At 40.3% G+C, this 7479-nt stretch overlaps 1 pseudogene; it reads right to left on the bottom strand.

Moving 5' to 3' along the window:
* Positions 1-218: 218 nt before the first annotated feature.
* LOC107588259 (myosin light chain kinase, smooth muscle-like) overlaps positions 219-7479 on the bottom strand; it is a 103007-nt pseudogene continuing 95746 nt past the window's right edge.

Genomic DNA, 7479 nt, shown 5'->3' with positions numbered 1-7479 from the left:
CCCTCCTTCAGGGAACAAGGGTTACATACGTAACCGAGACGTTTTGTTTTCTGCTATAGTCATGAAAGTGTACTCTACACTTAAGTAGTCTTTTATTGCATTAATATTATGTTATCTGCAAGGACAGTACAGAAAATGTAATATAATTTTAAGATTGATGTACAGTACAAGCGCACATTTTCAATAAGAGCACTTCTTTATCACAAACAAGGACTGTGTTAACAATTCACTAGCCGATGCAGTGCTAGTCTTTTATTTAAGGGTTGGTGAGGACAGAAATGTTGTGCACCTTCAGTAGAGGAGCCCTTTTTGGCATGAACGCCCGCCATCAATGCCATGTTTGACAGTCGACCGATAGCTCGTACCGCATGCCCTGTTTTCTGGAGAGCAGTGTGCAAAACTATCAGTTATGACTTTATATTCACCAACACATGAGTAACAGAACTTTACGATTCGAAACACACCACGAGAAGCTCATTTTACTCAGACTATCAATAATACAACAAGAAAACAAGTTTATGTCCGGTTATCGTCCTTCTAGATCCCGACCTGCCACTTTCTTCTCAGAATGTATTTCTTCATCCTCTCTTTGGAAAGCTTCTTGGCATCCATTTGGGTGGTGTCCTGTTTGAGCCAGGGGTGCTGGAAACACTGATCGCAGCTCAGGCGGGCTCTGCAGACAAAAAAACTGTGTAACTGTGCATCATGTTAATTACACACACTGCTGAGAGAAAGAGCTCTGAGAAAAATACACTGATGAAACTGTAAAAAGAAAATGTATAAACTCAGACAGACAACTGAACCTTGCTGCAGAACCTCAGGGAGAACCGATGCATGACGCAAGATGGAGGAAATCAATAAAACCAGACATTCAGAATGACTCAAGGACAAGGGAACAGTTATCATTTGAATGAAGTAGAGATGTGCACTCACTTCATGTCTTTCTTCAGCAGGTTACCGATAAAGTCTTTGGCCTCATCTGAGATCTCATCGAATGCCTCGTCTTCAAAGTCCCACGTGGCTGAGGTCACGTTAGACAGCGTCTCGTTATCATTGTCTCCCATGAAGGGAGATAAACCACTGACGCTAAAGTGAAACAATAAAAGAAAAATAGAAGTAGAACTATAAAAACTGCTTTTAAGTATATTGCTAAGTGGTTACTAGGGTGTTATATGTGGTTTTACAGTCTCTACACTGGTCTAACATGAGTTAATGTATTTATAATGTATTATAATGATTTTTTTAAAGTATGTATTTTGTTGTCAGTGCAGAGTGTGAGTGAGGGAGTGTAGAAGTGAAGGAGGACTTGTGACATTTGTTAAGTATTATATTAGACACAATCAGGATTTTATGCTTCATATAGTAGTTTGATAACGGATGTATATCAAATTTAATAGTTACATTTTAACATGATTTTTCTAAAAAAAAAATTTAAAATCAAGTAACTGGCGACGTATCCTGTGGGATACAAACATTTGAGAGGCTGTGGGGAGAGGCAGGGAAAGTGTAGGTCTCATTTCTTGGTTTCATGTTGAAAGTGTGTTTGTTGTGAATATTTAGATATATTGACTTTGTTCATACAATCTTTGTTTAGCTCATGGGTAGCATTTAAAACTGCATGGCCGCCTGTAGTGGGAAATCTACTCACCCTCTGATAAATGTTGATCTAGTTCACATATTTACACATGTTGGAGGGGACTTACCTGTTATAAAAGCTGTTGTTCAGCATTAGCTTATTAGGTTTACATTGAAATTTTATGAATTAAATGCTTAAATTTTTTTGTAATCGGTCTCTTTAATGTTTGTATCGCAAGGGATACATCGCCCTTTTGAGGGATATAAATCAAGATTATGAAAACATATACTGTATATAAACTCTGAGATTATGTGGCTTGTGTTTTAGAAAATCTAATCTTTTTGTAATCTTGACAAAACACATATCATTGGAAAGGTCTGACAGTCAAAATTGCATATTTGCTATTTTGTTATAGAAGTGATATTGTGACAGAAATTGATTGATTTGTGACAGAAAACTGCTTCAAAAATTTCATTAGAGTTTGGGTGTAACCCAGTGGTTATTTTTTGTATAGTGGCCAAACAAAATCTCACAGGAACCACAATTTTTGTGATATCAACTTCAAATTTGGAACATAACTTGGTTAGACATATGGCTTTGATTTTATAGCAACTTTAGAGTGCAACATATTTTATAAAATATGTATTTTATATAAAATAAAAAAATACTACATTATCTTTACTGTAAACTTAAACTTCTATTACTTTTTTATACTTTACTTTTTTACTTTCACTTCAGCAATAATCTGCTATGTGTCATCTTTAAAAATAGACCAATCTTAGGTCTGTATTCCAAATTTGTTTAAAATGTTGTAACAAGCATTGATAAACAAGTGTTCTGTTTTCAGTGAATTTATAACCCCAAAGTGGCAACGTATCCTGGGGGATACAAACATTAAAATCAAAAATAAGAATCAAGTTTTGAATAAAATCATGAAATTGTATTATTTGAGTCCCAATGAGATGGATTTTCTGATGTCTCTTTATGGTCTTGCCCTTTAAAGGGTTAAGTTGCTTCAGTCCAGTATGTTGAAATAATATACTAGATGTTCTCTTGAAATATTACTAACAATATTAGTTATTCTAATGTTTAATTTATAAAAAAATCATTAAAGATTTCACAACAAAAAGACAAGTGTACCATGACCTGAGAAGGGACTTTTGTACAATTATACTAAAATACCTTTTACTTGCTAAAAAAGTATAAACTATCAACAGGGTTTTCAACTAAGTTTTGATCATGTTGATAATTTTCGAATATTATACAGTAGGCATTATTATATTATTAATAGGACTAAATCAAACTGACTACATTGGGTTAAACCAATGAAAGTAAACACATGTTTACTGTTTTATTTAAAACAGGAATGAATGTTAATCAAACAAATCTCACACATTCTTCCCAGCAATGTTGTGAAATGGTGTGGGATGGTCACTAGAAAATTAGTGACCTTAACAGTAGTGAATGTGCACTTGTAGTGTACTTCAAATCTTAAAAGTATATTTGGGGGAAAAAAAACGTACTTGTAGGTAATATAATAATGAAATAAATGGTCATTTAAATGTAAATTTTATGACTGTGTATCACGTAAGTACACATTTAAAGCATGCACTTTGTAATGATTTCTTAATAAAAACATGTTAAATCATTATGTTAATAGTCTCTTGTTGTGCTTTAAACAAGTACACTTATTTTAGTGTTGACTAACTTACTAAAGCACATGTAAAGTACTTAATTCACACTTAAGTATATTATTTTAAAGCATAATAATTTTGTAATTCATCCTTTTTTTTTAAAGCATGACAGTGTTCCCCTTCAGGAACTCGAGCTGCGTCGAGATTCGCTTTGGGAACGCCCTTGCGTGACCGCGTTCTGAAGCACGTGTCAAATCAGTCCAATGGAGCAGCGAGACGTCATGAGTAGGGTGACGTAAGCACCAGAAAGCATAAAAGCGCATCCAGCTTCTGCTCTTCAGTAGCGCTCTGTGTATGTGTCTGTCCATTTACTGTTGTCTGTCTGCACAAGCACATATATATATAAAAAAATGAGAAAGTCGATGGCGAGCGAATGGCAGTACACACGCTGTGTTCCTCCCTGCCCACGATATCTGACGGCAGGGAATACACACGATTTGTGTGTCGTTTGTTTGGGAGCGGAGCATGCACGGTCAGCTCTCGAGGGGGCTGATTGTCATGACTGCGAGCTGCTCTCGCTGCGCACCCTCCGTTCTCGCCTGGCCGTGTTTGATGAGAGCGGCCAGGCTCGCGATCCCGCTGGCAGCAGTCCCGCTGTTGCCAAGGCGCAGTGCAGACTGTTGTCATGGGGATCACAAGTGGATTTAGCGGAGGGATCCGAGACGGGCTCGTCCTTTTCTCGGTCCTCACCCGCTAGATCCGCGTCTCTCTCTCAGCGTTCGGAAGCCCGCGCTGCGGTTTCTTCCCCCCGGAGAGAGAGCCAGGCACTTCATCTGTCTTCCTCCGAGGAGGTAGAGGTGATGAGTGTCGAGACAGAGGAGACTGTGGACTCGCCACCGCAGTCCCTTGTGTATGAGGAGCTCGTGGAGGTTGTGACTCTTGCTGTAGCCAAATTAAATATCGATTAAACAGGATGCTTGTCCTAAGAGCAAATTAGATGAGCGTTTTCTGAAAGCGAGGTCACAGCCTTCACGACGTGGCCTTCCGTTTTTTTCCCGATCTCCATGCCGAGGTGTCAAGATCGTGGGAAAAAACGTATTCTTCCCGTATCTATTGCCCCACAGTCTCTAATTATTCTAATATCGTGGGGCTGAATGAGAGGGGATATTCTTCCCGTATATATAGCCCCACAGTCTCTAATTATTCTAATATCGTGGGGCTGAATGAGAAGGGATATGGGGCGATGCCAGTGGTGGAGCAGACGCTCGCGAGCTATCTCTCCCCATCTTCAGCATCGTCCCTGAAGGCTCCGAAGCTTCCCACCAGGCCTGTTAAGCTTACATCTAGTCTGGTTGGGAAAGCTTATACGGCAGCAGGTCAGGCTGGCGCATGCTTGCACACCATGGCGGTGTTACAAGTGTACCAGGCTGACCTGCTCAAGGACCTGGATGACAGGGAGGAGGGGGAATCAACCGTGGTAGCTGAACTGCGTCGGGCCACAGATTTGTCCCTCCGGGCCACCAAAGAAACTGCCAGAGCTATCGGCTGGTCAATGGCAGCAATGGTGGCCACGGAGCGGCATCTGTGGTTGAATCTGTCCGATATGCAGGATAAGGACAGATTCTTCCTCCTAGACGCCCCGCTTTCGCCCTCTGGCCTTTTCGGCGACGCAGTTAACACTGACTGTAACGAGAGGGGTGGGGCCGAGAGCCGTGGGAACAGAGCGAGGCCGGTGGAGTAATTGCGAATGCGCGACACCTGCGCCACTCACCGGTCTCGAGTCTCACGGAGGAGCTCCGGAAGGATACAAAGGAGGAGGGACGACAGGGAAAGACGAGAGAGGACCAGGCCTGGAGTTTATTTTGTGTTTTGGTTTTGTTTGTGCGCGACAGTCGTCCGCGAGGGGCTGTCGCGCTGTTTGAGTGTATTTTATTATTAAAGTTTCTTTTGAGTGTTCGCCGGTTCCTGCCTCCTTCTTCCCGACCTACAAACTACGTTACACTGTCGTCGAGAGGTTCCAGGAGGCGAGGAAGCAAGGAGCAGCGTTTCATCGGTTCCTCCCTCGTCGCTCCCAGGACCATGGGGCTGCTGAGCGGGAGCAGCCCCAGCCGTCAGGCTCCTCATATCGCCAGTCACAAAGACAGAGCATTGCAACCCGCACCCCTCAGCAAAAAGAACGGGGGTCGGGGAGACGCTCTCAGTCGGGGTCTTCTAGACTGAAGATGGATCTGCGGACCGTTATTTTGTAGAAGAGGACCTCGACTAAGCGGTCCTGCCTTAGTAGATTTTCTGGTAGCATGGAAACTTCTACCAAATATCTCAAAATGGGTCCTGCAGATTGTAGAGGAAGGTTACAGAATCCAGTTCGGTTCTCGCCCGCCTCGTTTCAGCGGGGTCATCCACTGAAGGGGAACGTCTCTAGGCTACGTATGTAACCATGGTTCCCCGAGGGAACGAGACGCTGCGTCTCTTTGCCATACTCCCTGCATCCCTGCAGGCGCTACTTCATCGAAGCTGGTTTGTGCTCTGCCGGATGCGCTTTTATGCTTTCTGGTGCTTATGTCACCCTGCTTGTGACGTCTCGCTGCTCCATTGGACTGATTTGACACGAGCTTCAGAACGCGGTCACGTAAGGGCGTTCCCAAAGCGAATCTCGACGCAGCGTCTCGTTCCCTCGGGGAACCATGGTTACATACGTAACCTAGAGACGTTTTTCTTTCTCACAAGGGCAGGCCCACACTGAATATAGATTTTCACAAAACTGGAACACGTCACTTGCGAGGCTTTATACATCTGAAGGGAACACGCTGGACGAATTACAGGGCTGCCATATATATTTATTTATTAAATTGTTGGAATAATTTAATTAGGGCATCCAGTTACCAATAAGAGTGCTGTACTCTCAGCGCATATTTATATTTATTCCGCACAATTCTGCAGATTTGACCCCAGCATCAGCACAGAAAATGGCACAAAACTGAATTGCACTGACAATGGGATAAAGTCTGCAGATTCCATGAGGGTCTGGGTATGATCCACTGGTCATAAAGGTAATTTCTCTTCATAATGGTTGTGCACTCACAGGATGTAGCAGATCACTCCTATACTCCACATGTCTGTCGCGTAACTGATGGCCTCATAATTAATCACCTCTGGAGCCACAAACTCTGGGGTGCCAAAGAGGACTTTCAGAGAGCCAGCATTCTCTACAGCCATAGGAAAAACACAAAACAAACTCCATTTTAAACTCATACTTGATGTTTTAAACAAACAAGTGACTTGAAATTGCTTCTCAGTTGACATTATTAGTGAAAAGCATTTGAAATTGTCTAAATTCTATACCGACTGTGGCTTACCATCAGTGAATCTTAAATTACTAAGTCTAAACCTACACATTTTTTTTCTGATAACAATTAATAATTTAAATTGTTAGAGCTTCAACATTGTAAATACACTACCGGTCAAAAGTTTGGGATCAGAACGATTTTTAATGTTTTTTACAAAAGTTTCTTATGCTCATCAAGGCTGCATTTATTTGATCAAAAATACAGGAAAAATGTAATATTGTGAAATATTATTATGATGTAAAATAACGTTTTTCTATTTTAATATACATTAACATTTAAATTATTTATTGCTGTGATCAAAGCTGAATTTTCAGCATCATTACTCCAGTCTTCAGTGTCACATGATCTTCAGAAATCATTATAATATGCTGATTTATTATCAGTGTTGGAAACTGTTGTGCTGCTTATTATTTGTTTGGAACCTCTGATACTTGTTTTCAGGATTCTTTGATGAATAAAAAGTTAAAAAAAAGAAGAGCATTTATTTAAAATAGAAATCTTTTCTAACAATATACACTACCGTTCAAAAGTTTGCGGTCAGTACATTTTTATTCTTTCTTTTTGAAAGAAATTCAAACTTTTATTCAGCAAGGATGTGTTAAATTGTTAAGAAGTGATAGCAAAGATTTATATTGTTAGAAAAGATTTATATTTTGAATAAATGCTGTTCTTTTTAACTTTTTATTCATCGAAGAATCCTGAAAAAGTATCGCAGTTTCCAAAAAAATATTTGGCAGCACAACTGTTGCCAACATTGACAATTCTAATAATAAATCAGAATATTAGAATGATTTCTGAAGGATCATGTGACACTTTAGACTGGAGTAATGGCTGATGGAAATTCAGCTTTGCATCACAGAAATAAATTATATTTTAAAGGATATTAAAATAGAAACCATTATTTTATATTGTAATAACATTT

This window comes from Sinocyclocheilus grahami, unplaced genomic scaffold, assembly GCF_001515645.1.
Source record: "Sinocyclocheilus grahami isolate Dianchi unplaced genomic scaffold, SAMN03320097.WGS_v1.1 scaffold100.1, whole genome shotgun sequence".
Classification (NCBI taxonomy): domain Eukaryota; kingdom Metazoa; phylum Chordata; class Actinopteri; order Cypriniformes; family Cyprinidae; genus Sinocyclocheilus; species Sinocyclocheilus grahami.
The sequence above is the reverse complement of the archived record's forward strand: the minus strand, read 5'-3'. Positions and strand labels throughout refer to the sequence as shown.